This window comes from Schistocerca cancellata, chromosome 5 (genome assembly GCF_023864275.1).
Source record: "Schistocerca cancellata isolate TAMUIC-IGC-003103 chromosome 5, iqSchCanc2.1, whole genome shotgun sequence".
Classification (NCBI taxonomy): Eukaryota; Metazoa; Arthropoda; class Insecta; order Orthoptera; family Acrididae; genus Schistocerca; species Schistocerca cancellata.
This window is the reverse complement of record NC_064630.1, coordinates 639,449,547-639,473,514: the sequence shown is the minus strand read 5'-3', so window position 1 is coordinate 639,473,514 and position 23,968 is coordinate 639,449,547. Positions and strand designations below refer to the sequence as shown.

General features: G+C 41.3%; 1 protein-coding gene across 3 annotated transcripts in view; it reads right to left on the bottom strand.

Moving 5' to 3' along the window:
* LOC126188073 (tyrosine-protein kinase transmembrane receptor Ror-like) overlaps window positions 1-23,968 on the bottom strand; it is a 675,128-nt gene that overhangs the window by 367,648 nt on the left and 283,512 nt on the right. The window lies entirely within an intron of this gene.

Sequence of the window (23,968 nt, the reverse complement as noted above, 5' to 3'; positions counted from 1 at the left end):
CGTCCCCAACTGTTGACTCAGGGATCGAGACGTAGCTGCACGATCCGTTACAGCCAAACGAATAAGATGCCTGTCATCTCGACTGTTAGAGATACGAGGCCGTTGGGATCCAGCACGGCGTTCCGCATTACCCTCCTGAACACACCGATTCCTTATTCTGCTAAAAGTCATTGGATCTCGACCAACTCGAGCAGCAATGTCGCGGCACGATAAACTGCAATCGCGATAGGCTACAATCCGGCCTTTATCATAGTCGGAAACGTGATGGTACGCATTTCTCCTCCTTACACGAGGCATCACAATAACGTTCCACCAGGCAACGCCGGTCAACCACTGTTTGTGTATGAGAAATCGGTTGGAAACTTTCCTCATCTCAGCACGTTGTAGGTGTCGCCACCGGCGCCAACCTTGTGTGAATGCTCCGGAAAGCTAATCATCTGCATATCACAGCATCTTCTTCCCGTCGGTTAAATTTTGTGTCTGTAGCTCGTCATCTTCGTGGTGTAGCAATGTTAATGGCCAGTAGTGTACTATATGTACAGGAGTAGGCAAAAATTTGGAAACACAGCGAGAAATAAATGCTTGTACATAAGTACAGGTAGTAGCCAATCCTGCAGATTGCACCATTGTATTTTACCGCAAAAGGTACCTGTGGAATGTCCTCAATATGTTGTAAGTGCCTGTAGTAGTCAGAACAGTGTTCTGTGTAGTCCTGAGTGCATTATGTCGGAGCTAAGTGAATTCAAACGTGGGCAAATTGTTGATGCTCGTACGGTTCATGCTTCCGTAAGCAAGGTAGCCGAAGAGTTTAGCGTTTAAAGAGACACCGCATTGAAGTATTGTATCGCCTACAGGGAAAGCGGAGAAACATCTTGCAATACGTCGCAAAGCGGACCGAATTGTGTGTTGACTCACCGTGACAGACGACCGTTGAAGAGAAATGTGACGAAAAATAAGAGACGACAGCTTCAAAACGCACTGCAGATCCGAGTGTCACACTCGCGAATCCTGTCAACACCAAAGCAACACGAAGCAAACTCCATAAGCAGGGAATTGTAAGATGAGCTGAATTCCCAAAACCTCAGTGATGCAAATGTCCGGCGTGTCGCAGGTGCGAAACCTGGACTATAGATCAGCGGAAGAAAATAATTGGGTTGGAATAGTCTTGTTCCACCCGTTTCCAACTTCTGGCCGAATTTACGTCCCAAGAGTCAAACACGGCTGGGCTTCGGTGATGATTTTGGCAGCCACATCGTGGTTTTGTATTGGTCCCATGGTTACTCAGCAAGGTCGCGTTTCTGCCAAAGGTTATGTGACCATTTTGACTTATCGTGTGCATCTCACGGTGCAACATTTCTCCTCCATAGACGATGCTATGTTCCAACACGATAGGAGCCCCTTTTCACACAACTCAGATGGTGCAGATCGTTTTGTGAGTACGAGGACGAATTGTGTCATATCCACTGACCGCCAGTTCTAGTATTACAGAGCCTTTGTAGTCTAGTTTGGAGGGAAGGGTGTGTGATCGCCAACCACTTCCATCATGTACTTGCCTCTGTTTTGCAAGAAAAATAGTATAAGATTCTCTTGAAAACTGTACTGGGCCTCTACTTTTTTTAAAATTATGAGGCGGTTTGAAATGTTTCAAATGCGAAACGTTTTCCTACACCATGTAATGCACGTTAACGTGTTTTGCTAGTTACAATGCCGGAAACCGACATATGTCACCTGAAGTACCTGTCAGGTGCCATACAGTAAGTATGTCATTATTGGAACTGTTTTCAAAGTTGTTTAATCTACGTAACATGACTTTAATAGAAGACGAGTTCACACTACATTCTTTTTTGTAGTTTTTAATTTGTCACTTTTATGAATGTGGACGAGTTGTTTCGAATATTGCCAATAAAACCAACACCTTAATGCAGCTGAAAGAATTTCGTCATTTTTTAACGTATATTATAGTAGCTGACGTCCCAAGTCGTCCGTTTCAATTACGGATGTACGAAGATTTAAGTATTTGATTTTTTGCTGATGATGCCTCTTGCTACATTAATCAAAATTGACACATTTGATTGTACTTTTTTTTAATATTATGTAGATGTCACTGCATACTGGATAACAATAAAAAACCCTCAACACTCAATAACCATTTAAATTATCATGAAAATTACCAATAAAGAAGTCACGAATGGTGAGGTGTTTCTAAGAGCCGCAGAGCTCTATGGCTCTGGCTCTGAGCACTATGGGACTTAACATCTCAGGTCATCAATCCCCTAGAATTTAGAACTACTTAAACCTAACTAACATAAGGACATCACACACATCCATGCCGGAGGCAGGATTCGAACCTACCACCGAAGCGGTCGCACGGTTCCAGACTGAAGCGCCTAGAACCGCTCGGCCACCACAGAGCTCTATGCGTGTGGTTTACTCGCAACTATCGGTTTCACGTCGGTATTATATTCATCTTCAAGTTTGGGATGGTTGTATTATGGCGACGTAAATCAACAGTTACGGAGTTCTATGGATCGATAAGTTATCCACGTTGACAGGTTTCCATCATGTGGTTTGAATCTTAACATGGATAACTTCCCTTACGCTGGGACTCCGTAACTGTCCATGGTCATTAACAAACCTGAAGATGCGTCTATACTGGCATGAAACCGATAGTTGCGAAAAAGCACCTTCATACACCTACATGGCATTTCGAAACACCTCATCAGTGCTGACTTTCTTAATTGTTATAATGTTCGTATTAATTTAAGTGGTTATTGGGAGTCCAATGTTTCTTATTGTTATCCACAGTGCTTCTTGGTCCGCAGCTCGTGGTCGTGCGGTAGCGTTGTCGCTTCCCACGCCCGGGTTCCCGGGTTCGATTCCCGGCGGGGTCAGGGATTTTCTCTGCCTCGTGATGACTGGGTGTTGTGTGCTGTCCTTAGGTTAGTTAGGTTTAACTAGTTCTAATTTCTAGGGGACTGATGACCATAGATGTTAAGTCCCATGGTGCTCAGAAACATTTGAACCACAGTGCTTCTTGGCTGTGATTGCCCTCCCCAGAAAGTTGTTTGTACTACCGAACGGCCTCGGGTGGAGAAACCGGTCGTGGTTTACAATTGAAAGAATAGTGGAGTTGGCGCCAATATTTTCCCCAAAATCTTGAGAAGGGTTGTAATGTCCCTGTCCACGTCCACGTCCGAAGTCACTGAGCTCTACTGACGACCCACTGCGCTGTTACTGCTTCTCTGACAACGCAATACTTCTGCCCTTCTTTTATACTGGTAGATCTGCATCTAGTGACGTTTAGTGGTCAACTCTGCATTACATAGGTGTGCCCTGATCCATTTGATTAGTGAAAAACTAAAACGACCGTACGGCATTAACGGCTGGAAGTTTCCACCTGGGGAAATTCGGCCGCCAAGTTGAAAGTCTTTTCAGTTAACGCTACATCGGGCCACTTGCGTGTCGATGATGATGAAATGATAATGTGGACAACATAAAACCCAGTCCTCGAGCGGAGAAAATCGCCGACCTGATAGCAATCGAGCCCAAGCCTACTGCGTGGCAGTCACAAGTGCTGACTATTCAGCTAAGGAGACGGATCATTTGATTAGTGTATAGCATCTACATCTACATTTATACTCCGCAAGCCACCCAACGGTGTGTGGCGGTGGGCACTTTACGTGCCACTGTCATTATCTCCCTTTCCTTTTCCAGTCGCGTATGGTTCGCGGGAAGAACGACTGCCGGAAAGCCTCCGTGCGCGCTCGAATCTCTCTAATTTTACATTCGTGATCTCCTCGGGAGGTATAAGTAGGGGGAAGCAATATATTCGATACCTCATCCAGACACGCACCCTCTCGAAACCTGGACAGCAAGCTACACCGCGATGCAGAGCGCCTCTCTTGCAGAGTGTGCCACTTGAGTTTGCTGAACATCTCCGGAACGCTATCACGCTTACCAAATAACCCTGTGACGATAGGCGCCGCTCTTCTTTGGATCTTCTCTATCTCCTCTGTCAACCCGACCTGCTACGGATCCCACACTGATGAGCAATACTTAAGTATAGGTCAAACGAGTGTTTTGCGAGCCACCTCCTTTGTTCATGGACTACATTTTCTAAGGACTCTCCCAATGAATCTCAACCTGGCTCCCGCCTTACCAACAATTAATTTTATATGATCATTCTACTTGTAGTGGTACTTGAATTACGTAACCATTACGGCACCTCACCTCAACCTCTCGATACCAGCAATATTTTACTGTGTTTCTGTAAAATAGTTAACATATTTCTGTGACAACATACAGATTTGATTTCATTAATGTAGAGGTACTTTGATACATCGATATGTTTATATTGCAACGATATTGTTCTTATGTATATTGTTTCTTTAGTCACTATGATCTCTGACGTACTTGTAACTCTGATTTTTGGGCGTGTAAGCGTTTATTAGAGAGTCAAGTCTTGGTTGTCATGTTGAAAAGACGCAAATTGTAGTCAGTTTATGAAATGTGAACTTTAACAGTGAGGAAGATATTTTCAGGTATGTTTTATGCTGTTAAGTGATGCTGCAACAAAAGTAATAAAAAGGAAGTGTAACTTATATTCGGAGTGCTGATTAGTTTTTTACATCACCGTTGTGCTAACTTGCAAAAGTTTAATCTTCAAGAATGGTTTATGAAACACATATATAAAGCTTTTGAATATCGCAGAATAACACCTAGGCCTCTTTGCATCCGAGCTTGGAATCATCACTACCTAGATTTTCGACGATTGAGCCATGAGCTCACAACGAGACCATCGTGGGAAACACGAAAAGATGACTGCCTAGTTTATCCATTATTTCATGAAATGACTTTATTAACTGTGTTCTTATGACACCTGCCACATAATATAACTTTTTTGTTGCCCGAAAATGCAATATTTAGCAGTGTGAGCAGCACTACAATCATAATTAATTTTTGACCTTTGTTGTGGTAGGGTTGTTAGACACTTCAAATCGTTCCGTACGCATACTCTCAGATATTTTACAGAAGTAACTGATACCAGTGTTTGTTCCGCTATCATGTAATCATACAATAAAGGATCCTTCTTTCTATGTATTCGCAATACATTACATTAGTCTATGTTAAGGGTCAGTTCCCACTCCCTGCACCAAGTGCCTATCCGCTGCAGACCTTCCTGCATTTCGCTGCAATTTTCTAATGCTGCAACTTCTCTGTGTACCACAGCATCATCCGCGAAAAGCCGCATCGAACTTCCGACACTATCTACTAGGACATTTATATACCGGGTGATCAAAAAGTCAGTATAAATTTGAAAACTTAATAAACCACGGAATAATGTAGATAGAGAGGTAAAAATTGACGCACATGATTGGAATGACATTGGGTTTTAGTACAACCAAAAAAACAAAGACGCGCGAAAGATATACAAAAAAAAAGAAGACGAGTGAAAGATCTCTTGCGCGCGTCGTTTGGTGATGACCGTGTGCTCAGCCGCCACTTTCGTCATGCTTGGCCTTCCATGTCCCCAGACCTCAGTCCGTGCGATTATTGGCTTTGGTGTTACCTGAAGTCGCAAGTGTATCGTGATCGACCGACATCTCTAGGGATGCTGAAAGACAACATCCGACGCCAATGCCTCACCATAATTCCGGACATTCTTTACACTGCTGTTCACAACATTATTCCAGGACTACAGCTATTATTGATGGAATGATGGTGGACGTATTCAGCATTTCCTGTAAAGAACATCAGCTTTGCTTTGTGTTACTTTGTTAAGCTAATTATTGCTATTCTGACCAGATGAAGCGCCATCTGTGGGACATTTATTGAACTTTTGTATTTTTTTTTTGGTTCTAATAAAACCCCAGGTCATTCGAAGCATGTGTCTTAATTTGTACCTCTCTATCTACATTATTCGGTGATTTATTCAGTTTTCTAATTTATACTGACTTTTTGATCACCCGGTATATTCTGAAAAGCAATGGTCCCATAACACTCGCCTGTGGCACGCCAAAGGTTACTTTAACGTCTGTAGACGTCTCTCCATTGAGAACAACACGCTGTGTTCTGTGGGAACTCGGCGTCGATTATCCACGAGCAACACGCAAAGGCCGGGCCGATGTGGCACTCTGGTGCTGGGTCGCCATCGCTGGGACGTGCAGGCAGCGGGTAGCATTCATCTCACGCTAGGTGAGGAGAGCCCTACGTCAGAGTGACGTAGCCACGCGTCATCATGAGTTTCACGAGTTGTCCGATCGACTGTTGTGTGCATTCTGTATATATCGACTGTTGTGTGCGTCTTCAATCTGCATTGGTATTTGTTTATGTGCTTTCATTGTCCTATTGTCCGGTGTTGCTAGCGTGTACGTCGTTCTGAGCATGGGCTCTAACGGAGATGAGAGAACTTTCGAGCAGATCCATGAAGATAGTCTGAAAGATTTCACTATCTTCCTTAGTTCATTTACAACACGAAGGCAAAATTAAATGGAACTAGATGGTTCAATGTTTCTAGCAACATTCGGAATTATCTTCAGAACCACTTCAGTTTCTCAGTTGAACGTTTCAGCCCACATGAATTATGTACAATTAATTGGATTTTATAAAAATACGAAACACTTTAATTTCTTCCTATTTCACGTTTTTATCCACATGATTTATTCAATATTAATCGAATTGAAAAAATGACTAGACAATTTCTTGACTTTCGTTGTCGTTATGATTCCTTCATTCAGATATTCGTTACGTTCACGAAACACTCAATAACATCCCACATTCTTTGGATTGCAGCTTAATAATTAATTACTTCACTTTTCTGTCCTTACGATTTATGCACGATTCATCGTATTTAAAAAGAATGACAAGCTTTTTTATATTTCGTTGTGGCTTCTTCGCTCAGACATTAATTATGTTCATGAGATATACAATAACATCGCAAATTGTTGGGATTACATTTAACAATTCATTCGGCTGGGATGAGCATATCACACAACTCCTGCCACTTCGCTTGTACACATGTATTTACATTTCGCTTTGACGTTATTGGTACAACTGCAAAGATCGATATACGTACTCATTTAGTCGATTTAGACTATTTACGTCACGATGACGTTGCGTTACGTCATTATTACGTAGTGTTCTCCTCACCTAGCGTGAGATGAATGCTACCCGCAGGCAGCTACGGCGGGAGCTCCGGACCCTTTGTTTTCGGGAGGTGGGCGCAGCTGCACGCGTGGAGCTGCTCGGAAGGCCGCGATAAGCCTCCCAGTGGTAGGGTCAGCGGGGTATCTCGGCGCGGCCCAGGGACCAGCAGACCTTCGGACCCCCAGCCTCTGGAGCGCGCGTTGCTCAGGATCAAGGGCGCGCCGGCCCGCCAGGACAACAGGCTTATTACAGGAGAGGAGGGAATCGTACAGTTGACGAGACTTTTCAAAATACCAGCGTCGATTCTTCTGCAAGATGGTGTACCCCATAAATGCCACCACGCTGCATCAGAAAAAAGGGCATCTCTGTATTAGCCTCTCCATTATGCAAAGACTGCAATAGCTAGTTACATTACTGACGGCGAGAAACGGAATAGATGCTTTCCCGTCACTTTATCTTTCAATTTTTGAGCACTCTTCAGTTTACACTAATGGCCATTAAAACTGCTACACCACGAAGATGACGTGCTACAGACGCGAAATTTAACCGACGGGAAGAAGATGCTGTGATATGGAAATGAACAGCTTTTAATAGCATTCACACAAGGTTGGCGCCGGTGGCGACACCTACAACGTGCTGACGTGAGGAAAGTTTCCAACCGATTTCTCATACACAAACTGTGGTTGACCGGCGTTGCCTGGTGAAACGCTGTTGTGATGCCTCGTGTAAGGAGGAGAAATGCCTACCATCACGTTTCCGACTTTGATAAAGGTCGGACTGTAGCCTATCCCGCTTGAGGTTTATCGTATCGCGACATTTCTGCTCGCGTTGGTCGAGATCCAATGACTGTTAGCAGAATATGGAATCGGTGGGTTCAGGAGGGTAATACCGAACGCCGTGCTGGATCCCAACGGCCTTGTATCAATAGCAGTCGAGATGTCAGGCACCTTATCCGCATGGCTGTAACGGATCGTGCAGCCACGTCTCGCTCGCTGAGTCAACAGATGGGGACGTTCGCAAGACAACAACTATCTGCATGAACAGTTCGACGACGTTAGCAGCAGCATGGACTATCAGCTGGGAGACCATAGCTGCGGTTACCCTTGACGCTGCATCACAGACAGGAGCGCCTGCGATGGTGTACTCAACGACGAACGTGGGTGCACGAATGGCAAAACGTTATTTTTTCGGATGAATCCAGGTTCTGTTTACAGCATCATGATGGTCGCATCCGTGTTTGGCGACATCGCGGTGAACGCACATTGGAAGGGTGTATTCATCATCGCCATACTGGCGTATCACTCGGCGTGGTGGCAGGGGGTGCCATTGGTTACACGTGTCGGTCACCTCTTGTTCGCACTGACGGCAGTTTGAACAGTGGACGACCCGTGGCTCTACCCTTAATTCGATCCCTGCGAAACCCTACATTTTAGCAGGATAATGCACGATCACACGTTCCAGGCCCTGTACGGGCCTTTCTGGATACAGAAAATTTGCCGGCCGGTGTGGCCGTGCGGTTAAAGGCGCTTCAGTCTGGAACCGCGTGACCGCTACGGTCGCAGGTTCGAATCCTGCCTCGGGCATGGATGTGTGTGATGTCCTTAGGTTAGTTAGGTTTAAGTAGTTCTAAGTTCTAGGGGACTTATGACCACAGATGTTGAGTCCCATAGTGCTCAGAGCCATTTGAACCATTTTTGAACAGAAAATTTTCGACTGCTACCCTGGCCACCACATTCTCCAGATCTCTCACCAACTGAAAACGTCTGGTCAATGGTGGCCGAGCAACTGGCTCGTCACCTTACGCCAGTCACTACTCGTGATGAACTGCGATATCGTGTTGAAGCAGCATTGGTACATGTACACGCTATCCAAGCTCTGTTTGACTCAATGCCCAGGCGTATCGAGGCCGTTATTACGGCCAGAGGTGGTTGTTCTGGGTACGGATTTCTCAGGATCTATGCACTCAAATTGCCTGAAAATGTAATCAGATGTCAGTTCTAGTATTATATATTTATCCAATGAATACCCGTTTATGATCTGGATTTCTTCTTGGTGTGGCAATTTTAATGGCCAGTAGTGTATATTTCTTATATATCAAACTCTTCACCGAGCGGGGTGGCGCAGTGGTTAGACACTGGACTCGCATTCGGGAGGACGACGGTTCAATCCCGCGTCCGGCCATCCTGATTTAGGTTTTCCGTGATTTCCCTAAATCACTCCAGGCAAATGCCGGGATGGTTCCTCTGAAAGGGCACGGCCGACTTCCTTCCCAATCCTTCCCTAATCCGATGAGACCAATGACCACGCTGTCTGGTCTCCTTCCCCAAACCAACCAACCAACCATCAAACTCTTCAGAAAGACGTACGCTACAAAATGAACATTGTAAGAGGTATGCGATGTATGAGCTGCCTGCAACAGGCAAGACTTAGGAGAGTCTCTGACCAGAGAGCAGTTTGTAGTTAGTTGTCGCTAGTCGGCAGTAGTCGACAGTAGTCTGCGTGAGTCGGCAGTAGTCTGCGTGTGTCGGCAGTCTGCTCCGGTCCGGACTCTGGGGGATGAGTATTACTGTAGAAGGTAATGAAGCAGCCTTGCGCATATCTAGTAATGTATGTTAACTGTCATCCAATTTCTTTCAAAAAATGGCCCAATAATAATTTTTATAATATAAAGTAATTTTCTTTTTTAAAAAAAGGCATTCCTTTCAATTTAAAGATTTTATTCAATGGATTATCTTTCCTCTCATGAATCAGAAAGCATAGGCCAGTATTCCACGGAGCTGAACCGAAATTTTTTTAGGTAAGAGCAGATATATTTATTTTTATTTAAGGAACGAATTTTTGCTTTTTTATTCAGAGTACAGGGCCGTGGCGCAGCGTTGCTGTCGTCATAAAATTTACTAGGTTACTGATTTTTTTTTATTATTTCCGGGTTTAGGAATTGAATTTTGTGGTTACATTAAATGTGAATGCATTTCTGCACGGAGACTATAAATGGGAACCAATTTTGTTCAGAGGTTACAATAATTTAAAAATTCATTTAATTAATATTACCGTGGGGAGGTTACACTTGGCGACATCCGACCAGGATCGTATTTCTTTGTGAATCTTCTGATAAGTAGTCATATATCTGCTCTTATTTACTTAAATGCAGTTTGCAGCTGGTGCAAAGCATTTACTAATTTGTCACTCTTTCTTTCACAGATCATCGGCAATTTATTGCTCTTTGTTGTAATTGTTTGTTCCATTTTTCTTTTACTTTGTCTTTGTTTCATTTGTGCTTAATTTTGATTTGTGAAAAATGCCTCGAAAAACTGTTAACAGTACATCGCGATGTGTAATGAGTGAAATAGCCGACTCTAATAATTTGACCGATAATATTTGCGACACTCAGTGTAATGATGACAATCCTCCATTTACAGACAATCAGTGCGTACCGACCACTAGTAATGATTTTAATGCTAATGATGAGCAGACAAATTCAATTGTGTCCTCTGTTAATTTAACGACAATTGATGAGGTGGCACGTTCCGTTACAATGAACGCTGTGCAGCTTGATACACCTGGTTTGCAAAATTTACGCAATGAACAGATAAATGTTTCTAGCGAAAATGAACAGTGTACTCAGAATACGTCAGATTTATTTGATTCCGAGGTAGTGACTAACAGTGCACATCCGATTGCCAAAACTTTTCGAGAATCACAGAATGACCAAATGGATACACAAAACGTGACAATTGCAGGTACGCCATCAAATAGCACAGAGAATAGAGCCGATAATTTTGGCTGGGATCAAGTTATGGCATTATTACGACAAATGAATGAAAAAATAGACAGCAATTCCAAACAGTCGAATGATAAGCAAGACAACAATCTCAAACAACTTAGTGAACAGAACAGACAACTTAATGAAAAACTAGATAACAATTCCAAACAGCTTAGTGAACAGATTACAGCCATTGCCGCGCAATGTCATGATACTAAAGAACAATTACGTGAGGAAATTAAGGCTTGTGCTAGGAAAAGTAGTGAAGAAATTAGATCTGTTGCTCAAGAATTAAGGGATACGCAAGCAGCTACAACAGAATCACTTAGAGACGAAATTAGTGCAGTCGCTAAACAATGTTCTGAAAACGCAACACAGTTACGCGACGAGTTTAAATTAATGTCAGCAGAACTTTCGCGCACACTGGATGCAAAAGTAGACGCGAAATTTGACCAACAGAACAGTCAAATTGACGAACGTTTTAATCACCACCTACAAAACGGTGAAACGCGTTACAGTAAATTTATACAGGAACAGAATGAAGTAAAGCGACAAGTGATGGAAACAATTACCGCACAGAGACAGGAAGATAAGCGTAAATTGTTTACGAAAGCGAAAACATACGTAGATAACAATGTTGCTACAGTATCAGTCGAAATTAATACCATCAAACAGTTGAACACCGAATTGCGTGATGAAATTTCCGATCTTAAATCAAAAACAGATACACACACAGTAGCCGGCCGCGGTGGTCTAGCGGTTCTGGCGCTGCACTCCGGAACCGCGGGACTGCTACGGTCGCAGGTTCGAATCCTGCCTCGGGCATGGGTGTGTGTGCTGTCCTTAGGTTAGTTAGGTTTAAGTAGTTCTAAGTTCTAGGGGACTTATGACTTACGATGTTGAGTCCCATAGTGCTCAGAGCCATTTGAACCACACACAGTAGGCTTTCAGACAGTGACCGTCAGACTTGAACAATTAGAACTAATACAGGATCTCGATGTCATCAAAGCAGACGTTAAAAAATTGAACGAAACCACACGTAAAATACAAAAACAAATTAATGCGTGTGACACTAAAAACGATGATCAGGTAAAAATACTGACTGAAAAATATGATGAATTGGCCAGTCGTATTGACGTTATCGAAAGTAATAATGACAGCAAATCAGACGATACTTCACCGATTTCGTTTAATCAAACACCTGAATTCCAAAATTTACAGTAGACGATCAGTGAGATAGATTCGTCCAATAATAGATTACGTAGAAAATTGTCAACTTTACAGCAAGAAGTGACAGAGATGAAAAATGTTTCAGTCAATAACACGTCACAGCATACGGCACATTCCGAACATTTGTCACACTCACACAGCCAGTATAATTTAGGTAATTTACAGAGAGTACGTGACTTAGATTCCGAACAATCACAGACAAATAGATTCTCATACAATCCTGAACCTGTTCAGACATACAGAGACGATAATTCTGATTACAAACATTTTCTATCAGTGAGAAAATTTAAAGTATTTAAAAATGACAGAACACAGATTCACCCATTAGATTGGATACAACAATTTAGCTTTGCTTTTCTACCGGCTTGGCCTGTAACACACAAACTTGAATTTATTTGCAGCTTTTTGGAAGGCGAACCGGCAACTCGTATGAGACCGATCGCGAGACAATGCTATTCGGTAGAAGAATTTCAGAATGCTTTTCTGTCAGTGTATTGGTCGAAGACGACACAACGCGGAATCAAGGATCAATTAATTAGTTTACCGAATTATGAGAACTCAAATTTTTCCACTGTCACGCAATTTTTTGAACACATGGTCCAACAAAACCAGTACTTACGTGAACCATACAGTGAATCTGCACTTATTCAATTATGTATTTCTAAATTACCACGATCACTAAGAGTGTCACATTTAACGGTTCAGCAGAAAGAAAATATTTCGGCATTCAGAGATCTGTTATAGCTTTTGGAAGTGCAGCAATCGGATTATCAGCCACGCAATTTCAATAGCAAAGGTAATAGACGGTTGAGGAACGACAACCACCAGAACTTTAATGACAGACAAAATTTTAATTATCAGTATCGTCGAAATTATCAGCAACAGGAATCACAATTTGGTAACAATAGTTTATTCCCTACAACAGCAACAAAACCAACCGGTTAGCATACCTAACCAACAATGTAATATACAAAGGTCAACCAAGCTTTAATGTTTCGCCGCGTACGCGTATAGCGTCGGCCCCTACAAATAGTAATGCACAGCAACAAGGAAACCAGTACGTACAGAAAACACACCATTTCAATTCCTATCGCAGTGCACCGTATAGAAATGACTGTCATGACAGATGTAAAAGCAATGAGCACAATTTTCAGCGTACGTTTAATAACAGTCGGTCTTACCAACAGCAAAATCATCCGCAACAACATATTATCATGAATGAACCAGACAGTAGGTATCATCCCGAAAGTAATACGTCAGGAAGAAATAATAAAACAGTTCAAATAGTGGAAATGCCACAGCATCCTCCCGAAAATAATAGCACGTCAGATAGAACTTGGCTAAATACAGTACAGGTTGCATCTTCCAGTAACGCAAGCAATACTTTTGACACAGAGAATCTTGTTCACGAAAATGTTATTACTTTTGACGACATCCGAGACATTCTTTTGCAGGAAAGACCAGTTATTCAAAAAACCATTTCACACCCTGTCATCGAAGTAAAAATTGGATCATCCAAATTTTCAGCAGTACCTCTGGATCTCCTATGTCAGTCATAAATGAGGAAATTTTCAACGAATGTAACAAAGAGAATACGTATCCTACGTTACCATTAGGCAAAACGAAAGTAAAAGGAGCAGTATCTGGTAAAGGAGTAGATGTTAAATAACAGACACATTTATCATATTGTATTGCAGGTCATACATTTGACTCAAATTTTTGGATTGTTCCCTTATTGACGACAGACGTTATTTTAGGTACGAATTTTCTGGTACAATACGACGCAATTATTGACTTTCAAAACTCCTATTTAATGTTAAAGGATGAAAATGTACAACTGGCTTTAGAATTTCTTTATCTGCAGAAGAACAAACAATTAATCGTACAGAGGTCATTTCCGCATCACGTAACATAGAATGCAATTTCACATTGTTCACAGATACGTACGTACACAACTATAATACTCCAGACGAAGCCGACTATGACGTTATACAGATGATTTCTGATAAAGTTAAACAGAGCAGTGCAAATACAGACGACGAACGCACGCAACTACGCAAAATTCTTTTACAGCAAGCTCCAGTTTTTGACAACGTTCCTGGTACTATGTCCGGTTTTATGTATGAATTTCAAGTTAAACGGCACGACACATTTAAAGCCAAACATTATCTCATTCCGTATATTCACAGAGAACAAGTTAAGAAAGAATTGCAAGCTATGTTTGACCAAGGAATTATTGAACCGGCAGTTAGTCCGTACATAAACCCGCTCCATATTGTTAAGAAAAAGGATGGTTCACTTCGCCTCGTACTTGATTCGCGGCACATTAATGACTTTATTATTAATGAAACGGATCGCCCACAGACACTAGAAGAACTTCTACAGAAATTTCACGGTACTGCTATTTATTCCACATTAGATTTGAAATCGGGATTTTGGCAAATTCAGTTCCATCCGGACTGCAGAAAGTACACAGCTTTTCTTTGTTTTGGTGACTGTTATCAATTTTGTAAATTACCGTTCGGTTTAACTATTTCTTCAGCAGCATTTATTCGTGGTTTGAATACAATACTTCCGACAGAACTTAAAGACAGAATCACAACGTATGTAGACGACATTCTTATTGCAGAAGCTAACTGGTCTGAACACAATCTCATTCTTGAACAACTGTTACGAACTTTTCGTGCACAAGGACTCACAGTTAATCTCAGTAAATCGCACTTAGGCAAAACTTCTATAAAATTTCTTGGACATGTAATTTCAGTAGAGGACATTGCGCCTGACCCGGAAAAACTTCAAGCTTTACGTGACATTACTGTTCCTACGACGAAGAAACATCTACGCAGTTTTTTGGGTTTAATTAACTTTTTTCGTAAATTTATTCATTACTCTGCTTTAGACACCCTTAGATTATGTCAATTGACAGGTAAAAACACTATTTGGTCCTGGGATAAGCAAGCACATTCTGAATTTATGAACCTGAAACATGCTTTGTTGAATTCACCACTTTTATCACACCCAGATCTTACTAGAAATTTTTCCATTGCCACCGACAGTTCTAACACCGCATTAGGCTTCACGTTTTTCAGGAAATTGAAGAAGATGGCTTTACAGTAATTAAAAACATAGCCTTTGCGAGTCGCATTCTGTCACCTGCTGAACGTAATTATTCTGTTACAGAACTTGAAACATTATGTGTTGTATGGGCATTTACGAGATTTCAGCATTTTCTTTATGGAAGACATACGACCGTTTATACAGACCATAGAGCGATATAGTTTTTACTTTCCGCTAAATTTACACACGACAGATTAAGTAGATGGAAACTTTATTTACAAGAATTTAATTTTACAATTGTTCACATTCCCGGTACACAAAATATTGTAGCAGACGCACTATCTCGTTCTCTCAGCAACAATCAGCAAGACATCGCAACCAACTTCTGCAAAGCAAATTTCAGCGTCATGTACATTCAACAAGTTGCATTTGAAAATTTCATTTCGTCGTCATTACAAGACATAGCACAAGAGCAGAGTAAAGACAACGTATGGAAAGAGATTAAACACCTTTGGCAAGATAGGAATAATGTTGCCATTAGAAACCATTACACTGTACGCAATGATATTCTGTTTCGCCGCTCTCTCCCTGACAGCAACAATTGGTTATTATGTGTTCCTGACGAGCTTGTTAACAAATTAATTTGGTATACTCATTTAAGTTACGCACATTACGGAGCCAGAAAATGTTTTCTTATACTGAGACAGAACTGTTATTTTACCAACATGGAGAAACGTATTCGGCGAGTTTTAGCGTCATGTAAAATTGCCAGAAAGCTAAGTCAGATACGACTTCACATATTCCTCCATTACATCTCATTGTACCTGTTAAATTGAGACACATGGCCGCTGTAGACATTTTTGGTCCGATTCCCAGAACTAATAGAGGTTTTTGCTACATCTTTGTCGCTGTTGAACTCACTTTAAAATTTGTTACCTTCACTCCGTTACGCAAAGCTACTGCTAAAACTGTTTCGAAAGCATTTGTAAAACATTTTCTATTTCATGTAGGGCATGTATTGAAAGTAATTTCCGACAATGGATCACAGTTTCGATCTGTTATATGGAGACGTATGTTACGAGCTAGAAACACTTCTCCGATCTATATATCCAGGTACCATGCTTCTTCTAACCCTTGTGAACGATTAATGAAAGAAATTGGTAAACTGTGTAGAATATACTGCCATAAAAAACATACTGATTGGGACACACACATACTCTCATTCCAGGATGTAATTAATTCCATACCAAATGAATCTACTATGCTATCTCCGTCTGTTATACTGAAAAATGTTGAACCACCTAACAAAATTAAAGAATTAGTGACCTTTCCTACATCTCGTCGACTACGACACCATGAAATAATTGACATTGCGCTGAACAACATCAAACGTGCCGCAGAGCGCCGGAGAAGACAGCAAAAACTGGTTTGTACACGCCGTGACTTTCACATTGGACAGAAGATATTAGTATGCACACACTATTTATCTAATAGAGGAAAAAGTAGATGTAGTAAATTTGAGCTTCTATATGCAGGTCCATATCGAATTCGCAGCATTCCTCACCCCAATGTAGTATACGTCGAAACTTTGAGAAACAGAACAACCAAAGGGAATCACCATATCTCCAACATCAAACCCTTTATTGAATGAACATACTTTATGATTTATCACACTGTAATGCCATTTCCTGATTTTTTTATGACCACTTATGCAATTATATTCACATGAACGCTTACTTATGATTATCGTATTTTTTCTTGGCAAGTGCCCTGCAAGATAAGGTTAGCAGGTCGCTTTTCTTGTCGTTACACATCAGACCATGCACATTTTTCCAGATGAACTTACACTTTTTATGACCACTTATGCAATTATATTTATGTGACTACTTACTGATGATTATCATATTTTTTCTTGGCAAGTGCCCAGCAAGGTAAGGTTAGCAGGTCGCTTTTCTTGTTGTTACACATCAGACCGTGCACATTTTCCATTTTTCATGTATGTATGATTGTTTTACTGTTTTGTTTGTATGCACTATGAAATATTTAAGATATAACAAACACCAATTGACTTTGACATTTTGCCTTATGATATCTCAACATCGTGACTATTTTACATTTTGCTGCTACATTGTGATACTCTGTGTACATTTTTGCACCTGAACACTGTCTATGTTTTTTGACATATTACGTTTTGTATCATGCTATGCTGTATGCTCAATTATATCACTAGAAACCAGCTTTTATTTAAAGGGCATATGATTTAAATGCAAGACATTAATCATTGTTCATCATTTCCAGAAAGAAATAACGTGTAAAAGAAATAAATTAAACAGAAATGGGAATTTCACCTTCGGAATGAACGAATGAAGATGCAATACCGCGTCACGAAGAGTAAATGGATCAGAATTAACAAGCATTAACAAGAATATACTATACACATCGTATGATAGCAGTCTTAACTAATTTTCTTTCAGAATACGAGGCGATTGATGCAGGCTGTCAGACAGAACTACACATCTTAGTTTTAGTGATAAATATGCTAGAAATAAGGAACTCTATACTATGAATAGTTGTATAATGAAGTGACTTTTTTTGCAGATGAATAGTGATGCAGAATATGCTAATATGGATGATGAAGTTTTTCTTTACAGGTGATGATAATAATGGAATTATGGTGATATGGATAATGAAGTTCTTTGCAGGTGATGATAGTAATGATAATGAAGTTTTTCTTTGCGGATGAAAATAATGAAGTTTATATATTTACTGTTAGTTAAGAAATGCTATGTAGTTATTTAGGTATTTGTTGCAGTTCGTTTTGACAGTATGTCTTATGTCGCATGGTATGATGACCGAGGGTTATGGAAAGGACATCTAGAGAACATATATATTTAATACACATTTCACTACCTGTTAATTCGAAGTTCAGTACTTTTCAGCACAATATGCGTTTCTTCTTTCAGTTTAATAATCCATTTTGTATTTTTTGCAGGAGAAATTATTCATGAAATTAATGTGCTGTAAGCAGTTGGTCATTTAAACTGTGTCATTCATGAATGTGATCACATATACTCTATTTGTTTCATAACCTTGCTACAGCTGACTCATGACGAATGACGTTACACATCTTCATTTGCAGCAATAAGTCAAATGCAAATTTTATTATGCCCCAGCAATTAATTATCGATCCCAACGCAATGCATTGCTAGCACAAAAAAATGTATTACCAGTCCCAAATAATACTACAAGTTTAAAAGAGTTATGAGTAATGCCGAATGATGTTTTCTAATAACAGACTTTGAGTAATAGTTCCAGAGTGTTACATTTTTAAATATGTCATATCTCACTTGAATGACGAGTTCTGAGTAATAGTGAATGATACTTCGTAATAATGCATGCATGCTCTACACTCATTAGCTCCTGTTTTGACTGATGACTTCTGATGGTTTGTAACTGGCCAATGAGTGCCAGTAATTATTTTAAATATGTCATATGTCACTTGAATGATGGAAAATGTTTTGTGATATTCAATACTTGCTGGCCAATGAATGCCACTGTTTCTTATATTTTAAATTTATATTATGTCACTCTCATGCTATATATATGAATACTAGTAGCTTGATGCTACAATCTTTGATTCCTGTTTTGAATGATGACTTCTGATGGTTTGTAACTGGCCACTGAGTGCCAATAATTATTTTTAAATATGTCATATGTCACTTGAATGAGGAAAAATGTTTTGTAATACTCAGTACTTGCTGGCCAACGAATGCCACTGTTTCTTATATTTTAAATTTGTATTATGTCACTTTTATGCTATATATATGAATACTAGTAGCTTGATGCTACACTCATTAGCTCCTGTTTTGAATGATGACTTCTGATGGTTTGTAACTGGTCAATGAGTGCCAATGTTCTCTGTAAACAGATAACTTATGAACATTATTCTGTAATACTTCATACATGGTACAGAATTGTTCAGTAACTGGGCGATGAGTGCCACTAATTAATCAACTCAGTTGATAGACTAGTAATTATCAATGATGACTGGCATAAGACTTAATGTCCTTCACCTTCTGACCTAATTACCAGAAATTACTGCAATATCCGTTTGTCCTGTCTATCCTCATGCTCATGGAGCACTATAATTGATTTTTGCACTAATTCTACGTTGGTGTACCTTACAAGAACGTGGTGTTGACACGACATGCTGCCCACCACCTTGAGCGATGGAGATGTTATTATGGTCCCACTGTTTGGTGTACCTAATGTACTACCAAAATGATAACATGGAATATTACTACGACATTTCAGTGTCTTGGCTACACTGATTAATACTTCAAGGAAAAGAACTTCAGATTATCTCACTTGGTGTTGTGCTTCTGTAGAAAGATATGGACTTTCAGTGCAGCTGCGTGCAACCTAATGTGCTACAACCATGATGCAATCCTTCCCTTTCCTATCCTAGTTCTTGTAAAATAGTAAAAAAAAACTACAGTGCGTGTGCACTTTATGTCATTTGTTAATATGATTTGTACTCATTGCGTATACTTTTTGTGATTTCCTGATATTCTGCACTACAGTGCGTGTGCACTTATGTCATTTGTTAGTATGATTTGTATTCATTGCGTATACATTTTGTGATTTGCTGATATATTCTGAACTAAAGTGCGTGTGCACTTTATGTTATTTGTTAATATGGTTTGTACTCATTGCCTATACATTTTGTGATTTCCTGATATGTTCTGTACTTTAGTGCGTTTGCACTTCTGCCATTTGTTAATATGTTTTGTACTCATTGTGTATACATTTTGTCATTGCTTGATATGTTCTGTACTCAGTGCATGTGCACTATATTTTATTTCATGTTCTGCACTTATATATATGTATATATTCTGTGACTGCAAACTTAGTTAATTAAGAAAAATTTGTTGCTCATGGCAAGTCCAATTGACTCACCATCGCTGCCAAATTCCCCCCCCCCCCCCCCCCCCAGTGGAGGGTTATGTAAGAGGTATGCGATGTATGCCCTGCCTGCAACAGGCAAGACTTAGGAGAGTCTCTGACCAGAGAGCAGTATGTAGTTAGTTGTCGCTAGTCGGCAGTAGTCGACAGTAGTCTGCGTGAGTCGGCAGTAGTCTTCGCGTGTCGGCAGTCTGCTCTGGTCGGGACTCTGGGGGATGAGTATTATGGTAGAAGGTAATGAAGCAGCCTTGCGCATATCTAGTAATGTATGTTAACTGTCATCCAATTTCTTTCAAAAAATGGCCCAATAATAATTTTTATAATACAAAGTAATTTTTTTTTTAAAAAAAGGCATTCATTTCAATTTAAAGATTTTATTCAATGGATTATCTTTCCTCTCATGAATCACGAAGCGTAGGCCAGTATTGCACGGAGCTGAGCCGAAAATTTTTTGGGTAAGAGCAGATATATTCGCAGTTTTATTTAAGGAAAGAATTTTTGCTTTTTTATTCAGAGTACAGGGCCGTGGCGCAGCGTTGCTGTCGTCATAAAATTTACCAGGTTACTGAATTTTTTTATTATTTCCAGGTTTAGAAATTGAATTTTGTGGTTACATTAAATGTGAATGTATTTCTGCATGGAGACTATAAATGGGAACCAATTTTGTTCAGAGGTTACAATAATTTAAAAATTCATTTAATTAATATTACCGTGGGGAGGTTACAACAAAATTTTGAAAAATCGATTTTTTAAAATTTTTTTGATATTCTCTCTCACGAGGGTGAGAAGGAGAGGGGGAAGAGGCACTACTATCGAGGATTTGCCCCTGTTCAGAAATATACGAGGGCCGTTCAGAAAGTAACCTCCGGTTGATTTAAAAAAATACAACAAGTTCAATGAAAATATTTTAATATATACATCTTACAACTACATCTTTGCACTATTTTTCTACATAGTCTCCATAGCGATTGAGGCACTTATCGTATCTCTTCACAAGTTTTGAAATTCCTTCTGCATAAAAATCACCCGCTTGTGCCTGGAGCCAGCCTGTGACCGCATCTTTGAGCTCTTCGTCGTCATCTAACCGCTGTGACCCGAGCCATTTCTTCAAATGCATGAAGAGGTGATAATCACTTGGCGCCAGGTCTGGGCTGTAAGGTGGATGGTTGATAACGTCCCACTTGAAGGACTCAAGAAGGGCCGTTGTTCTGCGAGCAGAGTGAGGACGGGCGTTATCGTGCAAAAAAACGATACCGGAAGTCAGCATACCACGGCGTTTGTTCTGTATAGCCCGTCGTAACTTTTTTATTGTTTCACAGTACACGTCTTGATTAATGGTCGTACCACGTTCCATGAATTCAACCAACAACACCCCTTTGGCATCCCAAAACACCGTTGCCATCAGTTTTCTGGCAGAAAAATCTTGCGAGGCTTTTCTTGGTTTGGTAGGCGAATTTGAATGTGCCCACATCTTTGATTGTTCTTTTGTCTCAGGGTTCACGTACTTAATCCAGGTTTCGTCACCGGTCACGATTCTGTTTAATAATGGTTCTCCTTCGTCCTCATAACGTGACAGAAAGTCTAATGCAGAGGCCATTCTTTGAGTTTTGTGGTGGTCGGTAAGAATTTTGGGCACCCATCGTGCACAGAACTTACGGTAACCCGATCTTGCTGTCACTATCTCGTACAAGAGAGTCTTAGAAATCTGTGGAAAACCAGTAGACAACTCCGACATTGAGAAACGTCGATTTTCACGAACTTTTGCATCAACTGTCTGAACGAGTTCGTCAGTCACCAATGATGGTCTACCACTCCTCTCTTCATCATGAACGTTTTCTCGTCCACTTCACGAACAACTCCTTCACTCATAACTCTTGGTCCGTACACGGCACAAAGCTCACGATGAATAACTGCTGCAGAATATCCTTTGGCTGTAAAAAACCTTATGACAGCACGCACTTCACATTTGGCGGGGTTTTCTATTGCAGCACACATTTCAAACTGCCACAAAAACTAAACAATCGCAGGTACGACGTTCACTCGACCACGGCTTGATGCCGATTGACCTGTTGAGTGCGTGAACGCACAGATGGCGTCGCTACTCCCCCCACAACCCGCACTGTGACCGATCGGAGGTTACTTTCTGAACCGCCCTCGTAGATCCGGGGCTGAAGGCAGTATGAAAAGTGGTAACTGATTTCGGCATTGTATGAATCAGCAGGTCTAAAAACTACAGCAGTGATAGTCACTACATGAATAACAAATTCTAACTTGAAGACCTTACTTAAGGTGGGCACAGCGAAACACTAACAAGTTACATAGAGTCGCAGCCGGGCAGCCATACTGCCACATTTCACTTGCGATCTATCGCATTCCTTGGAATAACGAGGGATTCATGATGGATCGCTGCCATTCGCCTAAACACGTGAGACCTGTTCGGAGATCGCGCAACAAGGCGACTGGTAGCCGTGGTTCGTGGCACGCGGGACTCTGCGCGAGGCGGGCTTTAACGTCGGTCCGGGCTGCGGGAAGGCGAGCACGTGGTGCGGCTCGGCGCGCTGTCCGCCTGGGGGCGCTCTGTCCATTGTTATGACAGGCGGCGTTATTTCCGGCGCCGCGGCCGTTTGTTGGCGCCTGCCGGCTGCTGCCGTGCCGCGCCGTGACTGGCAGGCGCTGAGGGCGCGCAGGTGGTCGCCGATGTGTCGCCGGTGGGCGGCGCACAGCGGCCGCCTTGTGCCGCCATCCGACGCTCGATTTCCCGCGGACCGCCGCCAGTGTAAACGCCTAACGAGGCTAATTCACCTTCAAACAGGCGCCGGAAGACAGCCGCGTCTTTGTGCGCCGTCGCCCACCAGCTAAATGGCACGTGCCACGCTTTCCCGTACCGGCCCTCCACACGGGGGGAGACCGGGCTGGTTATACGCTACGGCTGATCAAATTTTTAATTTATCGATATATCGATGCCGGCCGCGGTGGTCTAGCGGTTCAGGCGCTCAGTCCGGAACCGCGCGACTGCTACGGTCGCAAGTTCGAATCCTGCCTCGGGCATGGATGTGTGTGATGTCCTTAGGTTAGTTAGGTTTAAGTAGTTCTAAGTTCTAGGGGACTGATGACCACAGATGTTAAGTCAGATAGTGCTCAGAACCATTTTTTGATATATCGATTGAAAAGAAAATATGATGATCGGCTGTCAATATATGGAAAATATTAACGATATATCAATGTCTCGATGCGGAAAAGTTATCGTCATACTGTAGTGTGCGTACTGTAAGACCTTCGGTACACACACCATCAGATTATTTGACTTGTCGCTCTAGCGAAGCAGGCGAGTGTCAGCAATATGTCTCGTGGTCTTATCGTGGCGTGTTTATCTTCTGCCGTTAGGTCAGACGATATAAATGCCACTTGCACGCTTAGAGTAGCAGATTGACGGTGACCAACTTTAAACAGAACTTGATTAATTTTCACACACATTTATTACAATAATAAAAAGCATAGATATTACGTAACTTGATTCTGGATGCTATTTACAATTGACAATCTGAAGTTCCTTTGGTATTGGTACGTTAATCTTATTCTCACATATCTCTGATACTTGACAAAGTGTCTATTCATTTATCTTCATGGCTATGTACAGGAATATGGTAATGGTATTAGGCGCAGACTGAAACTTGTCTATACACTGGTACAGACTAATGCAGACTGGTACAGACTAATACTGACTGACTAATCGGAGGTCTGTACACTCGTTATAATACCTCGAGCGTTCACGTATCACTGCGCGAGTGTGATCCGCGAGGAGAAAAG